This window comes from Palaemon carinicauda, unplaced genomic scaffold (assembly GCF_036898095.1).
Source record: "Palaemon carinicauda isolate YSFRI2023 unplaced genomic scaffold, ASM3689809v2 scaffold241, whole genome shotgun sequence".
Taxonomy (NCBI): Eukaryota; Metazoa; Arthropoda; class Malacostraca; order Decapoda; family Palaemonidae; genus Palaemon; species Palaemon carinicauda.
The window spans coordinates 180,668-197,945 of NW_027170042.1; the positions used below are offsets into that span (position 1 = coordinate 180,668).

Here is a 17,278-nt window from a genome sequence, read left to right on the forward strand (position 1 = left end):
TTAAGGGTTGGAAATTTCCAAATAGCCTGGGGGTTAAAGGATTAAGTAAAATTTTTAAATCACATCACCTGAAATTACATATAAAAATCAGGTTATATATCAGTTTAGCGAGATCGGTGTTACTGTATGGACATGAGTCGTGGTATAACAATGAAACAATTAACAGATTTTGTAGAATTTACATCAAAGCCCTCTGAAGAATATTAAAAGTTAAATGGCAGGACAGGATTAGAAAATGAAACTATAAGAGAGATTACTCAAGTGCCATATGTGGATGAGATCATGGTGAGGGGTAGATGGAGATGGTTTGGGCATGATCTTTGCACTCCAAGAGATTAGTTCACCACACCTTCAACTAGGCTCCACAAGGCACTAAAAGTTTCGGAAGACCCAGGCCTACATGGCTGAGGACTATGAAGCATGAAGTAGATGATGATGAATGGAGAAGTATTGTTTTAAAAGCTCACTATAGAGATGACTGTGTCAATAGGCGTAGGAGACTACGATGGTAAATATATATATATATATATATATATATATATATATATATATATATATATATATATATATATATATATATATATATACACATACACTCACACATATATATATATATATATATATATATATATATATATATATATATATATATATATATATACATATATATATATATATACTGTATATAGATATGTGTGTGTATGTGTTTACACACAAAATAGAATTATAGATACATACAGTATACAGTATATAGGTACTGTATATATGAAGAAAAGGAAAATAGGGAAAAACTACATGAGTAGTTTAAGAACAAAACATTAAAATAAATCTTTCATATATAAACTATACAAACGTCAAAATAACAACAGGAAGAGAAACAAGATAGAATAGTGTGCCAGAGTCTAACAGTTACTCTCTATGTGCAAAAACTTTTACTGCCTAACAAACAAGGATACCAGAATGGTGTACCCTCATGCATTGAATGCATTCCAAAACAAATGATAAATGTATTTTCTTAACAATATAAACGTGATCCCTTTAATCGAGGCTGGGTATGGCTGTTTCAGCTTATGGAGGTGGCAGTAGTTAGCCAACTCAACCTGGCACGCCCCCCCAGCTCCCAATTTGACCTTAAATCCGAGACTTGTGGGGCTGTGGGGCACGAAGAGTAACATAAGACTTGGGTTTACTTTAGCGAGTTGTTCCTACAAAAAAGCAAATATTGCGACTCCATTTTCCTCTGCCTACGCAAACATCGAACAGTCTGGCTTATTCTTTCCACAATCTCCTCTGTCCTCATACACCTGACAACACTGAAATTACCAAACAATTATTCTTTGCTCAAGGGGGTTAACTACTGCACTGTAACTGTATTTGTTCAGTGGCTACTTTCTTCTTAAGGGCAAGGGTACAAGAGACTCTTTAGCTATGGCAAGCAGCTCTTCTAGGTGAAGGACACTCACAAAATTAAACCATTGTTCTTCAATCTTTACCTTGGGTAATGCCATAGCCTCTCTGTCAGTCTTCAAATGTCAAATTAGAGATCCCTTGCTTGAGGCTACACCCAGGAACACTATTCTATATTAATTATTATCATTATTATTATTAATAAAAGCAGAATGCTATAAGCCCAATGGCTCCAACATGGAAAATAGCCCTGCAGTGAGGAAAGGAAACAAGGAAATAAATAAACAATGAGAGAAGTAATGAACAATTAAAATATTTTGAAAACAGTAACCTTAAAATAAATCTTTCATATATAAACTACAAAAACTATGGAGCCCTTGGGCTTATTGTATCCTGTTTTTCCAATTAGGGTTGTAGCTTAGCAAGTAATAATAATAATAATAATAATAATAATAATAAATGATAAACCAATGCACATCAAAATAATTTCTTAAGATATAGTAAGTTTCCAGTAGCCTATTTTCAATCCTATCGCTAAGAATGGGGCAGTCTAAGGGGATTCCCATGGGGGTCTTGGCTCCCCTTTAGGTAAGTAGGTAAGGACACTGTTTGTAGGTTAGGTTAGGTGGGGAAGCTAAGGTTAGACAGTGTTCTATCCACAAGTCCCTGTCCGTCGTTATATAAAGGCTCGTATCGTTCAGTACCAAGCTCTAAACCAAAGTTGAAAATAGACATTTTTGGGATTGAAGTATTTTACCTTGAACCAGGAAGTCTCGCAAACTAACATAATAGCAATGGATTCACATTCGAGACCTAAAATTTATATAACTTAGGACGGGAAAACATTTCCTTAGAAAAAGTTTTAGTACACTATAATATAGTTTTCCCATTTTCCAACCTAAAGAAATACTCAAAATGAATAATGTATACAAAATACATTTATCATGTTTTCCCACCTAAATCATTAGTCAAATTCAAGCTACAGTCTGAATGTCCTAGTAGGATACAAGCTACAATAGCACCAATTTATTCCAAGCACTTCCCTGGATTGTAATTGTGTACCTTTTTCTACGTACCGGTAACCATTTCTCACTACTTTTCCGCTTGGAGAGCGAGGGGAGCCATGTCCAAGCAAAAACCATTTGAGGGAAGTTCCTCTCAACTTGTATTGGAACACTTCAAAGTACCTATACAAAAGTAACACTTCCTATTTCCTTCATTAGAAGTGTTGTGCTATAGTAAATATTTACCCACATTACCTTGACCCGGTTTGTCCCAACCAACTACAAAAACTTCGGATTTTGCTATGCCGCGAATTGTTTCGCTCGCAAATAAAAAATTCACAGCTCCTCTGTTCTGACAAGTGGTACATGGATATTGATTGATTGATTGAAAGTTTTCAGGCAGGTACATGGATATGCTGCACACACCTATCACATGAGTCACTATTACGGTCTCATAAATGCCTATAATTTACATTACGCCCATCAAATGGCGCAAACAAATAATTCAATGTTTAAAATCTGACACCAGGGACACTTATTTTCATTATTACTGTAAATTTCTTTTGTCTCCATAACCCTACGACATTCTAGTTTATATTTTCCTTTGGTATATGAAGTGACATTTCTTCAGAACGCATTATTCGCACAAATGCATAGAGAAAAAATATTCAAATTACTATAAGTCTGATCATTTTCCAAGTTGTTTTTTGATGTTTCCCATGTCACTATTAGTAGCTCTAATTATGCTCGTATATTTGTTTCCACTTAACTTGACTCATACCCATTGACCATTGTGACAATTTTCACCTACATATGCAGTACAGTAACTCCACCCACTAAGCACAGTGCTCATACAGCAGTGTATTACTATTGGCTAATCGGAGTTTTCAAGGGACAAGTATTAAGACAAATACCTGTTTACGCATTCGTTACACTTGACCCATCTTTGTATCTGACGATTTAACTAAGCTTCGTCTAAAATTGCCCTATCAGATTCTAGATATATATTAATAAATAGGTTTTATTGAGTGTTCGTTAAAATCGTCTTTTATTTTAGTCATAAATCTCATATCTGACACTTGTGAGGGTTGTGACCTAACCAAGTTAAACATGCTTCCGTAATAACTCCCAAACTTTCTAGATTTTAAGTAAACAGGTGTTCTCTCAGCAGATAGTAAGTGTCCTAAATATGTTGATTCATCATACCAAAGTTCGTAACCCTTCACCCAAAAACATCAGACACAGAATGATAAGTTGAAAATATGATATTTTCATAATAAAATAAATTTTTGAATATACTTACCCGCTGGTTATATAAAAGAGCTGAAGTCCCTGACGCCAGGGCAGAAAATTCAAATCTCGCGCTATCGAAGATACGCCAGGTGTACCAACCGCACCCTAGCGGTAGAACAGGTGGAACTACACACCAACTCCAGTTCTTCCATGCCTCATAGCCATACCATAGGTAGTCTCTAGAGGGGAGGAGGGAGGGTGTTAAATTTATATAACCAGCGGGTAAGTATATTCAAAAATTTATTTTATTATGAAAATATCATTTTTAAATATAAAACTTACCCGCTGGTTATATAAAAGAGCTGATTGACACCCCTTGGTAGCGGGTCAGAGACAGCTACATACAGAAAATTCACTTAAGGGTTACATACAATAAACTTAAGCAGTTCTCACCTGATAAGGAAGCTGACAGCAATGATACTCTGCCTCATTTCGTCCGCTATCCTTAAGAGATCCAGTAATCCACTCGGGCTGAAAATCTCTAGGAGCTGTCAAACGGTACAAACACCTATAACATGACAGGACCTCAACCAATACCCTTGTTCCGGGTGCACTCAAGGAACAAAATGACCACCTAGCCAAATCAAAGATTGTGGAAGACTGACGCCCAATCTCCACAAACAACCATAAAAAACGAGTTCCAAGAGATAGAAAAGGGGTATTAGGAAAAAAGGGAACGTAGTGGTAGATCATTCACCTACTATCGCATTAGCAGCTATAAAAGGACCCAATGTAAAAAGGTCCTCATAGCGAGTCTGAACATTCTTCAAATAATGGGATGCAAAAACAGACTTACTTCTCCAAAATGTTGTATCCATCAGACTTTGCAGAGAACGGTTCTGTTTAAAGGCCACTGAAGTCGCTACCGCTCTGACTTCATGTGTCTTGACTTTGAGGAGCCTCTGATCCGACTCATCACACTGAGCATGAGCTTCTCGAATCAACAATCTAACGAAAAAAGACAAGGCATTCTTGGACATGGGCATCGAGGGTTTCCGAACTGCACACCACAGAGCGTCTGAGTTACCTCTCAGATTCTTAGTTCTGTCCACATAACAACGTAGAGCTCTAACTGGACAGAGAACCCTTTCCAATTCATCGCCAGCCAAATCCGAAAGGTTAGAAATCTCGAAGGATTTGGGCCATGGTCGAGAAGGGTTTTCGTTCTTGGCCAGAAACCCCAGTTGCAAAGAACAAATGGCTTTCCCATTCCGAAAACCAATGTTCTTGCTTAAAGCGTGAACTTCACTAACTCTTTTCGCAGTGGCGAGGGTAACTAGAAAAAGGGTTTTCAAGGTTAAGTCCTTAAATGAAGCCGAGTGTAAAGGCTCAAATCTGTCACTCATGAGAAATTTAAGGACAACATCCAAATTCCAGGCGATGGGAGCCGTTTGAATCATCTTGGTCGTATCAAAAGACGTAAGTAAATCTCGTAGATCCTTATTATCAGAAAGGTCTAGGTTCCTGTGTCGAAAAACCGTCGCCAACATACTCCTGTAACCTTTAATAGTTGATGACGAGAAGTTATGCTTAGTTTTAAGGTCCAAGAAAAAATCTGCTATTTGGGAAAGCGATGTACTGGAAGAGGAAATCGCGTTAGTTCTACACCATTCCCTGAACAACTCCCACTTGGACTGATACACCTTGATGGTTGAAGACCTTCTTGCCCTTGCAATTGCCTTGGCTGCCTTCTTCGAAAATCCTCTAGCTCTAGCGAGTTTTTCGATAGTCTGAAGGCAGTCAGACGTAGAGCTCGGAGGTTTTGATGATTTCGGGCCAAGTGAGGTTGTCTGAGAAGATCGGGTCTCATGGGAAGGCTTCTCGGGACATCCACCATCCATTCCAGTACCTCTGGAAACCAGCTCCTTGACGGCCAGAACGGAGCTATCAGTGTCATTCTGGTCTCCTCGTGTGAAACGAACTTCTGAATCACTTTGTAAAGGATCTTGAACGGAGGAAAGGCATAAACCTCCATGTGTGACCAGTTCATCAGAAAAGCGTCTATGTGAAAAGCTTCGGGATCTGGAACCGGAGAGCAATAACACTCTAGTCGTTTGGTCTTCGCGGTGGCAAAGAGATCAACGAGAGGTCGACCCCATAACCGCCACAGACTCTTGCAGATGTCCGGGTGCAGAATCCATTCCGTGGAGAGAACCTGACCTTTCCTGCTGAGTCTGTCTGCGCTCACATTGTTGACTCCCTGGATGAACCGCGTCAAAAGAGTCACCTTCCTTTCCTCCGCCCAGATGAGGAGCAGTCTTGCAATCTCGAACAGAGGCCAAGAGTGGGTCCCGCCTTGTTTCGCAATATAGGCCAGAGCTGTCGTGCTGTCCGAATTGACTTGGACTACCTTGCCCCTGATCTGCTTTTCGAAGCCGATGAGAGCCAGATGAATAGCTAAAAGCTCTTTTTGATTGATGTGGAGAGAGGTTTGCTCTACCGTCCAAGTCCCCGAAAGTTCCTGCTTCTCTAGAGTGGCTCCCCACCCCGAGTTGGAGGCGTCGCAACACAACACGAGATTTGGGTTCCTCTGAAGTAAAGACAAGCCTTCTTTCAGTCTGGGCTCGTTGTTCCACCATTGAAGATGAGACTTGATGGAAGTCGAGATGGGAATGCAATCCCTGTCGAGGCTGTCCCCTTTCTTCCAATGGCGGTTGAGATGAAACTGAAGAGGACGCAAGAACAACTTCCCCAGGGTCACGAACTTCTCTAACGACGAGAGAGTCCCCAGAAGGCTCATCCAATCTCTGACGGAGCAAAGATCTCTCTTCAGGAACGTTTGTACTTTTAGGAGGGCTGCTTGGATTCTCACCGACGACGGAAAAGCCCGAAAACTCCGACTGTGAATCTCCATCCCCAAATAAAGAATCTCCTGGGATGGAATGAGTTGTGATTTTTTCGAGCTCACCAGGAGACCCAGTTCTCTGGAGAGATCCAAAGTCATCTTGAGGTCCTTCAAACAACAATCGGCTGAGGAGGCTCTTATCAGCCAATCGTCCAGATACAGAGAGGCCCTGATTCCCCTCGAATGCAGCATGCTTGCCACGTTCAGCATGATCTTGGTGAACAATAGAGGAGCCGTGCAAAGTCCGAAACAAAGAGCCCTGAACTGGAAGACCTTGTTTCCGTCCATGAACCTCAGATAACGTCTGCAGCTGGGATGAATCGGAAGGTGGAAATAGGCATCCTGAAGATCTAAAGAGACCATCCAATCGTCCTTCCTCACAGCTGCCAGAACTGTTTTCTGAGTCTCCATGGTGAACGTCGAGTTTTTGACGTAACCATTGAGCACACTTACGTCCAGAACCGGTCTCCACCCCCCGGAACTCTTGGGTACTAGAAAAAGGCGGTTGTAAAACCCCGGAGACGTAACATCTTGCACTTCCTCTATTGCTCGTTTCTCTAATAAAAGAGACATCTGTAGAAGCATGGCTTGTTTCTTGGGACCCTCTCTGTATTTGGGCGAAAGATCCACTGGATCTGTGACTAAAGGAGGATTGGTCAGGAAGGGGATCTTGTAGCCTTCCTTTAACACCTGGACGGACCAGGGGTCCGCTCCATTCCTCTCCCAAGCCTCCCAAAAGTGAGTCAACCTGGCCCCCACTGCTGTCTGAAGGAGAGGGCAGTCAGACTTTACCTCGGCCGGACTTGCCCCCTCTGCCTCTAGGTTTCCTTCCTTCTGGTTTAAAAGAGCCTCTCCCAGAGGGCTTCCCACGAAAGGACTGAGGACGAAACCCAGAAGAAGATTCCTTAGGTTTTCGAGAGGAGAAAGACGGAGGCAAAACTTTCCTAGTCGAATGAGTAACTAAGTCATGAGTGGCCTTCTGAGTGAGAGCAGTAGCCACCTCGCCCACTAATTCCTGAGGAAATAAAGAATTAGACAAAGGTGCGAAAAGAAGGCCTGTCTTCTGATAGGGAGACACTCCTGCGGAGAGGAAGGAGCACATCGTGGCCCTTTTCTTGAGAATTCCAGCTGTAAACAAGGCAGCAAGTTCGTTGGAGCCATCTCTCACACCTTTGTCCAAGCAGGACATCAAATGAACCAAACCACTAGTGTCCGTTTCCGTCATATCAGAGACCCTCTTACTCAAAGCCCCCAAAGCCCAGTCCAAAAAATTAAAAACTTCGAAGGCCCTGAAAAGACCTTTAAGCAAATGGTCGAACTCTGGAATGGACCACCAAATCTTCGTCTTCCTTAAGGCAAGACGACGAGAAGCATCTACCAAACTTGAAAAATCCCCTTGGGCAGACGAAGGAAAACTCAAGCCCAACACTTCACCAGTCTCATACCACACACTAGATTTAGAGGCTAACCTAGCGGGAGGAAAGGCAAAGGCCGTCTTGCCAAAAGCTTTCTTGGAGTCCAACCAAGAACCCATTAACTTCAAGGCCCGCTTAGAAGATCGAGAAAGAACCATCTTGGTGTAAACTGGAACCTTAGTAGCTTTACCTAAGATGAATTCAGAAGGCGGAGAACGAGGGGCCACAGGGGTAAAAGAATCCGGGAAAATTCCAGTCAAAATAAGCATAAACTTGCGAAGGTCCACAGCATGCTGATAATGCTTCTCCTCCTCATTCTCAGAGACTTCCTCAATAGGATTATCCTCATCCGACTTTTCCTCTGGTTCGTCTTCTGGCAGTGCAGCAACAGCTGCAGCCTGAACCGAAGGAACAACGTCTGGATGGGACTGCCTGTCAAGGCCAACATCTGAGTCAATTAGGTGGGGAGAAGTAGAAGTAGATTGATGCGAAACACGGACATGTAGACGATCATCCTCAACCAACAACTGCTTAGACCGCTTAGAATTCAACTGTTGTTGAACAGAAGAACGCTTGAAATCAGAAGGTAACTGTTGAAGATCGCCGCGAGGTCGCGTAAAGTCCGAGGACTGTTGCTGCGAGCGATCAAAGAAGTCAGGATGTCGCCGCTGTAAACCAATGTTTTGACGCGCCGCGTCCAAAAGTTGTTGCCGCGGGCGATCCACTACTTCAAATTGTTGCCGCGTCTCGTCCACTTGTCGACGCCGACGCTCTTCCCCGCGACCAGAAAACGCAAACTGGTCAACCAAAACTCTCTGACGCGACTCATCAAAATCAACCTGGCGTTGAACACTGTGAATGGGAGACCGTCTAAGTGATAACTCGTCAAGGCCATATACCATCGAACGTTTGTGCGATAACTGGTCTGACATCGAACGCCCAGACACAACGCCAACACTTGGTTGATAAGAATCCATCAACGAAGAGAGTTGTTCCTTCATAGACAAAAGCGCAGTCCATTTCGGATCAACAGAACTCCTAGAAGGAAGATTCGCACTAATGTCACCACGCATTTCAGGGGAAGAAAGCCAATCCGATGGAAGAGGAGGTGCATGAATAGTTACAAGGTCCGAATCGGAAGGAATCATATCCGCACGAACACGGTGATCTGAACGTTTGGCCGGAGTGCAAGCGCTGGGAGAACGGAAACGTTCCGGTGAACCCCACGAACTACATCCTGGCCGCACAGGCGATTCCCGACGCTGTGTGTTTTGACGCGCCGCGTCCAAATCAACATGGGAGCGTTTAAGCGGTCTCGACGCTCGCCGCCAGATCTCACTCCCCGACCCTTCATCGGAAGACGGGGATAACGTGTGAACCTCACCTTTCCTACGATGAGGGTGAACGACCTGAGCTACGGCAACAGGAACGTTCGAGGGGACGTCTGCACGATTGATGATGCTTCTCGTTCTCTTAAGCCGTTCGACATTACTTCTCCCATGGGTTCGAGAGCTCGAAAGAGGTCTAAGGCTAGGTGAACGACAAGATCGTGCCGACGCACCCTCCGCAACACTAAACACATTATCAACACTTGTCACAACACCGAGAGAGTCACGATTCTTCGGTACCACATCAGACACTCGAGTCGACGCACCTTCCGCAACACTAACCACATTATCAACACTTGTCACAACACCGAGAGAGTCACGATTCTTCGGTACCACATCAGACACTGAAACACTTTCCACAGTTCCGATAGGATCACGGTTTTTCAATACCTTTAACTCTGAAAAGATAGTATTTCTATCGGCTGCTAAGGACTCAACTTTCTCACCAAGAGACAAAATAGCAGTAAACATGTCCTTCATAGTAGGTTCCTGATCTACCACCACAGGGGAAGGAACAGGATTAGGAACAGGTAAATTAGGTAAGGTTCTATCCACAGATCGGGAAGAACTACGCCTAACTCTATCTCTCTCTAATCTCCTAACATAACGATCGAAAGTAACAAAATCATCATTAGTTAAGGAAAGACACTCATTACACCTATCATCTAATGAACAAAATTTACCCCTACATTTTACACAAATAGAATGAGGATCAATAGATCCATTAGGAAGTCGTGTACGACAACCCTCACTAACACACCTACGCTGAGCAGGGGAGGAGTCGGCCATTTTAAAGTTAACGTGAGAGACCGACAAGCAAAAAGTAAGGGAAAAAACAATAAAGAAAATCTCAAACAAAAAGATTTCAAGATAAGAACCAAGGAAAATTAATCAACGATAGCTTAAACTCAAAAAAGAACGTTGTACATCACCAAACAACTTCCCAAGAGAGTAAAAACACGAGAGCGAACTTCTGTATGTCAGTCAGCTATGACGGCAGAGAGAAGAACTGGAGTTGGTGTGTAGTTCCACCTGTTCTACCGCTAGGGTGCGGTTGGTACACCTGGCGTATCTTCGATAGCGCGAGATTTGAATTTTCTGCCCTGGCGTCAGGGACTTCAGCTCTTTTATATAACCAGCGGGTAAGTTTTATATTTAAAAATATAGCATCCTAAGTCAGCTTAATAATGCTAGAACATATGGTAATTGTGTAGGAGACCTCCGCGCTCGATTTAAAAGTTTCTAAAAGTAGAAAACGAAAGAAAACAGTAAATTAGAGCTACAGTTACCTTGAAACTGTGAGATAATCCTCCTACAACCACCTAACTCTTACACAGAAAATGTAAGCATAAACCTACTACTACAATTATGGGGGACCCCAGTGGGAAGCGGGGTTTTTGGGTGGGGGGAGGAGGAGAAAAGTGATTTTTCGGGGCACTACCGAACCTAATACAACTACCTACCCTACTCTGGGGCCATGTACCCCTACCTAGGCCTACCGGGGGGGGGCTCCGCCCCCCCTGCGACCCCCCCTTAAGGCCACAGTAATTTTCAGGGCACCACCGAACCTAAGACACACACCTAACCTAGCCTATGGGGCCCTGTACCCCTACCTAGGCCTACGGGGGGGGGGGGGGGCCCTCCGCCCCCCCGCGACCCCCCCTTAAGGCCACAGTAATTTTCAGGGCACCACCGAACCTAAGACACCCACCTAACCTAGCAAAAAAAGGAACACAAACTTCAAATTAGTCTCAATATCTAACTTTGCGTTTCCAAACCATGTACCTTTGAAACAAGACACGAAAAAATTGCACCTCCTCTTCCTTTTCCCACGAGTAACCACACTACGATCACACCGGAATGCTAATTTGTTGTAATCTATACGGCACACATTTTCACAATTAGGGCACATTTTCTCTGCCAAAATCAAACCATGACGTTGAGCAAATGCAATTAGCAAATCAACTTTCCCTGAATAATGTACACAAAAATCCCCATAAGAAATAAAGCAATTGTCACAAGTGACACAGTCGGAACGGGATGAAGGTCCTGCTAATTGCTCCATACTTCACGGCAAAATGAGCTTTTCAGTTTGAAGGGAGATCCGAGACGTGCTAAAATATTCCTCCGCGGAACTTCACGTAAACTGTGGTAACTGGTGGAAAAATAGCAGGGATAAGTGAAGTAATAAGTGTCAGCATTGGCTAGATTTGTAAAAACCGCCATGATTGGTTTTCAAACAGTGTGACGTCAAAAAAACACCTGTTATTGATTAGAATAGCATTGAGAACTAGTCTGCCATACGCAGTAAGGCGGTGAAATAGCTCATTTTAGCCAAGACATCACACAGTAAACAAAAACAAACACTTTGAAAAAATCCAAGTGAAACATAACTATACACACGAATATCTTCGTTAAATAGAAGCTGCTTATATATTGACTATTATATAAGCGTTCTATATGATATAATAGTGAATTGTAGGTGTTTAAATTCTTCAAGATCTTCCGCGGAGCTCTCCTACACATTTACCGAACATATTACAGTCCCAAAAATAGCGACAGACGCAGCTAGCATGCACTGAGCATCCGCATATTGCTTGCCAGTAGAATGCATTAGCGAGATTGTGCTTATTTGCTGGCGAAACGAGCCCTGGCCATGCAAAAATCCCTTGAGTGATGCCACATCACGGTGCTTTGGATCAGAACATGTTAAAAGATATAGAAAATGGGGCTAGGGAGAAAATGGTAATGGACCGAGGTACCTCTGCCACTGTCACTTCAAAGGTGTCTTTTCACCCTAAGGGGTAGCTAGAGATTTGGGGGGACTGGGGCATCGGGTTTGTAAAGTTACCATTATTATTATTACTTGTTAAGCTACAACTCTCGTTGGAAAAGCATGATGCTATAAGCCCAAGGGCTCCAACAAGGAAAATAGCCCTGTGAAGAGAGGAAAAATAAATATTTTCTTCCCCTGCTTTGGAGGCCAAGGGGGGAACATATAAAAAATCCAACCGCCTATCACCCCATACCTACACCAGTGGTTTTACCACGTTAATTTAGCAGAAATAAAGAACTTTATTTTTTATCGTTCTGTTGGGATCAGCAGTTATTACCTTAGACTTAAAGGTAGTTTACATTGCCATCCCCCTAAAGACTGGTTCTCACCTGACATTATTGTAGGGGAACCATCACCAACAGCACACTTTAAAAACAAGAATCAATTTCATGATAGCTACAGACGAAAAAAGCTTTTCTACCACAAGACTGGCGTTTCCTATAGAAAAAAAAACATTAGTTTTCTTAAAAAATTACATTTTCACTACAAATAAAAACTTAACTGCCCAAGAAATAATAATTAATGGGGTTAACGTGCGCAACTCATCATAAACCGCTTGCCAGTACATAGGAGCGTGACGTTTTCCTTTTACCGCAAGCAAAGCGAACACACAGCAGCGCAAATAGATTAGATTTTTAAACAATATCAACGTTCTTCGATGGCCAAACAAGTTTTCAGTTAATTTGCTGTTGAAATTAAGGTAAAATTCAGTGAAAGCACATTATTTACTACAGGAAGAACTTTTTTTTTGCCTCAAAATATTGTTCTGTCTGTAACTATAATTTCACCATTAATTTAGTATAAATAATTTCTTTGCTAGTTTTCCTATGTTGGGATTAGCTCTTATTATCATAGACATTAAGGGTAGTTTACATTGCCACACACCCCCTAAAGACAGAATCTCACCTGGGGTTCATCCCCCCCCCCAAAGACCAATTCTCACCTGGGGTTTGTGTAGGGTGGTGGTGATTAAAAAAAAAAAAAAAAAAGATGGATATACTTATGAAAATATCATCAACAGAACAATATATAACGAGAAATCTAACAAAATATGATTTTTCTCACGTAATTTGCTTTGAGATTAAAAAAAAAAAAAACTTCGTTTTTCTTATATAAATAGCTACTGTATGTGACAAACCCATTGCTATTACAACTCGTATGACAATATAACACAGGAAATAACGTAACTGCTTCCAATAAAACTAATATATTAAATAGTAGCTATTAATATATAAAGATATATAGCCCCTAAACACGGCCGGTCAAAAGGTCTGGCCATGAGATTTTGAAATTTCAATATTCTATCGTAAAATCTGTAATTTATAAAACCTGGTGTAGTTTAAGCAGCTTTTACCGTTCGCATATACTTAGAACTTTAATTAAATATGATAAAACATAATAAAAACACCTAAAATAACTTACTTATTCAGGAAATAGTAGTTCAGGTGAGCCATCGTACAGACAACAGAGAGAGGAAAACAGAAGACAGTGTGTCCAGACATCGATGTTAAGAAATGAATACAGACGTATGGAAAATCCTAATAAAATTAAAAATATCGTATTATTTAAATTATTATTCATTTATTAATAATTTAAAATGATATTTTGAGGTAATTTAAATTACTGAAAACTTTTTAATATACGATTTTGAGTGGATTCAAATTGCAAGAATGACGAAGGAATTTTTTCCAACTTGGCAATGGTTGTTCAGTCAGCTGATCCTGCCCAGCTGATAATTTTTTTTTTCTTTTTGGTAAAATTCAAATTCAGTTTAATTTAAATGCATAAAAATAATAATGAATAAAATAGAATATATATTTTATATATTCCGTGACTTTTTATATGAAAAATGTAAAATTATACAACTGATTTTCAAAAAATTTTGAGAATTAATGCATTATTTTTATTTCGAATTTTCGTAGTTATATATACCATGAATTTATCAAAATTGAACTTTATCTATATGAAAATGTACATTGATGTTTATAAGTACTTGAAAAACCATTAAATAAATAAATAGTGGAAAATACAGGACAAATTTAGATATTTCACTTTATAGGCAAACTTTTTTGAAGTAGATATATCTTATGTTACCCTTATTTCCTTAGGCCAAATAGTGCAGAGAAAGTTACATTTTAATTTGCTATAAGCCCAAGGGCTCCAACATGAAAAACAGCCCAATGAGGAAAGGGAAAAAGGAAATAAATAAACTATATTAAAAAGTAATAAACAATTAAAATTAAATACTTAAAAAACAGTAACATTAAAATAATCTCTCATATATAAATTATAGAAATATAAAAGAGGAAGAGATAAGATAGAATCGTGTGCCTGAGTGTACTCTCAAGCAAGAGAACTCTAACCCAAGACAGTGGAAGAACATAGTACAGAGGCTATGGTACTACCCAAGACTAAAGAACAATGGTTTTATATTGGAGTGTCCTTCTCCTAGAAGAGCTGCTTACCATAGCTAAAGAGTCTCTTCTACCCTTACCAAGAGGAAAGTAGTGTTAAGTGTACGAAAAAAGGGGAGAATGTGTAAAGAATAGGCCAGAGTATTTGGTTCATATGTAGGAAAAGAAAAAATTAGCCGTAACCAGATAGAGGCATCAAATGTAGCACTGTCTGGCCAGTCAAAGGATCCAATAACTCTAGTGGTAGTATCACAACGGGTGGCTGGTGTCCTGGCCAACCTACTACCAAGGGATATATATATATATATATATATATATATATATATATATATATATATATATATATATATATATATATATATATATATATGTGTGTGTGTGTGTGTGTGTGTGTGTGTGTGTGTGTGTGTGTGTGTGTACTTTGAAAGGAGATGACTCCTACTGTGAAACAAATTAGTATATGCCTCATTCAGGCTTTATGCCTACTGCTGAAACATGGATAAACCTTATGTGTGATAAACTCCCACCAAATATATACGATTTATGCATTTTTTTCTCAGCAATAGACATTTCTAGTCGTAAAATCAATAATTATTAATAGCGTGTTTCAGATAAATATACATTACAGGTTCAATTTACTATATAAAGTAAAGTAGTTGCTATTCGTTCGTAGTTTAATAATAATAATAATAATAATAATAATAATACGGCAGGCAGCAATAGTCTGCTCGTGTGTTGCGGGGACGGTCAAATGAAAGCGAAAGTGGTTTGGGATAGTGTGTTGCGGGGACCAAACTGGTAGGATGAAAGCGAAAGTGTTTACAAACGATCAGCTGATTTTGAGAGAGGATACGTTCCTTACGTGAATCATTATTTTGAATTGTTTAATTAGATTTTAATGGATTTTCATCGTTTTTTAATCATATGTTTAATTTGAAAAAAAAAATTCACATTATATTTCCTTGAGATACAATGTCGTTTCAAGTAATAATAGGATATTCTAAAAAATAATAATTCACATGCATGTGATTTATGATTATTATTATTAATAATGATTTATATACGTGATATATATATATATATATATATATATATATATATATATATATATATATATGATAATAAAGGTAATAGTAAATGATGTTAATAATCATAATAATAACAATGATAATATGGATGCAATAATAATGATAATTATAGTAATAATAATGTTAATATATATATATATATATATATATATATATATATATATATATATATATATATATATATATATATATATATATATATATATATATATATATATATATATATATATCCCTTTCTGAGTGGGAATACCTTAACATGGTGAAAAGGTTTGTGTATTGCCATGATCAGCAAAGCTGTACAAGTCAGGGCCACCCATACTAGTTTGGTTTGCTGTAAACAATCAGTCTAAAGTCTCCCACTATCACCAATCCTCAGTGGCATGGTGATGAAATGGTCAAACCCAAGACATGAATAAAGACATGCCTGAGGCCTTTGTCCTGCAGTAGACTAGAAGCAGCTTCATTCAAATTTGGCATACAATTTTTGATATACAATCAATGGCATTGGATACCTGTCTCTGGTTATGGCCCATTTTCCCTTTGCCTGCACATACACCAAATGGTCTGGTCTATTTTTTCCCCATCTTCTCTGTCCTCATACACCTGACAACACTGAGATTCCCAAACAATTACTCTTCACACAAGGGGTTAACTACTGCACTGTAATTGTTCAGTGGCTACTTTCCTCTTGGTAAGGGTCGAAGAGATTCTTTAGCTATGGTGACCAGCTCTTCTAGAAGACCACTCTAAAATCAAACCATTGTTCTCAAGTCTTGGGTAGTGCCATAGCTTCTATACCATGGTCTTCCACTGTCTTGGGTCAGAGTTCTTTTGCTTGAGGGTACACTCGGGCAGACTGTTCTATCTTAAATCTTATTTCTCTTCCTCTTGTTTTGTTAAAGTTTTTATAGTTTATAAAGTGATATTTGTTTTAATATTATTGCTCTTCTTAAAATATTTTATTTTTCCTTGTTTCCTTTCCTCACTGAGCTTTTTTCACTGTTGGAGCCCCTGGGCTTATAGCATCCTGCTTTTCCAACTAGGGTTGTAGCTTAGCAAGTAATAATAATAATATTAATAATAATAATGACAGGGAAAAATAGCCCAGTGAGGAAAGGAAATAAATAAACTAAAAGAGAAGTAATGAACAATTGAAATAAAATACTTCAAGAACAGAAACAAAATTGGAACAGATATTTCTTGTATAAACTAAAAACTTCAAAAAAATAAGAGGAAAAGAAATAAGATAGAATAGAGTGCCCGAGTGTACCCTCAAGCAAGAGAACTTTACTCCAAGAGAGAGTTCCCTTGTTTGAAGGAACACTTAAGCACACTATTCTATTTATTTCATTATTTCCTTTCCTCACTGGTCTTTTTTCCCTGTTGGAGCCCTTATATGCATTATGGAATCCTGCTTTTCCAACTAGGGTTGTAGCTTAGTTAATAATAATAATAATAATAATAATAATAATAATAATAATAATAATAATAATAATAATAATAATAATACGGGACGAATATATTAAAAAAGTAAAATTATTTTTATTTGGCGTAATAATATATTCAATTATATATATATATATATATA

The 17,278-nt window shown here is 39.4% G+C and overlaps 1 long non-coding RNA gene across 3 annotated transcripts in view; it reads right to left on the reverse strand.

Moving 5' to 3' along the window:
• Positions 1-13,668, reverse strand: part of LOC137636154 (uncharacterized) — a 56,072-nt gene extending 42,404 nt beyond the window's left edge. The window contains exon 1 of one of the 3 annotated variants that reach the window (XR_011042964.1): positions 13,611-13,668. This is a non-coding gene — a long non-coding RNA (uncharacterized lncRNA). The remainder of the gene's footprint in view (positions 1-13,610) is intronic. The other 2 variants (XR_011042962.1, XR_011042963.1) reach the window with 2 other exon arrangements.
• Positions 13,669-17,278: the final 3,610 nt, after the last annotated feature.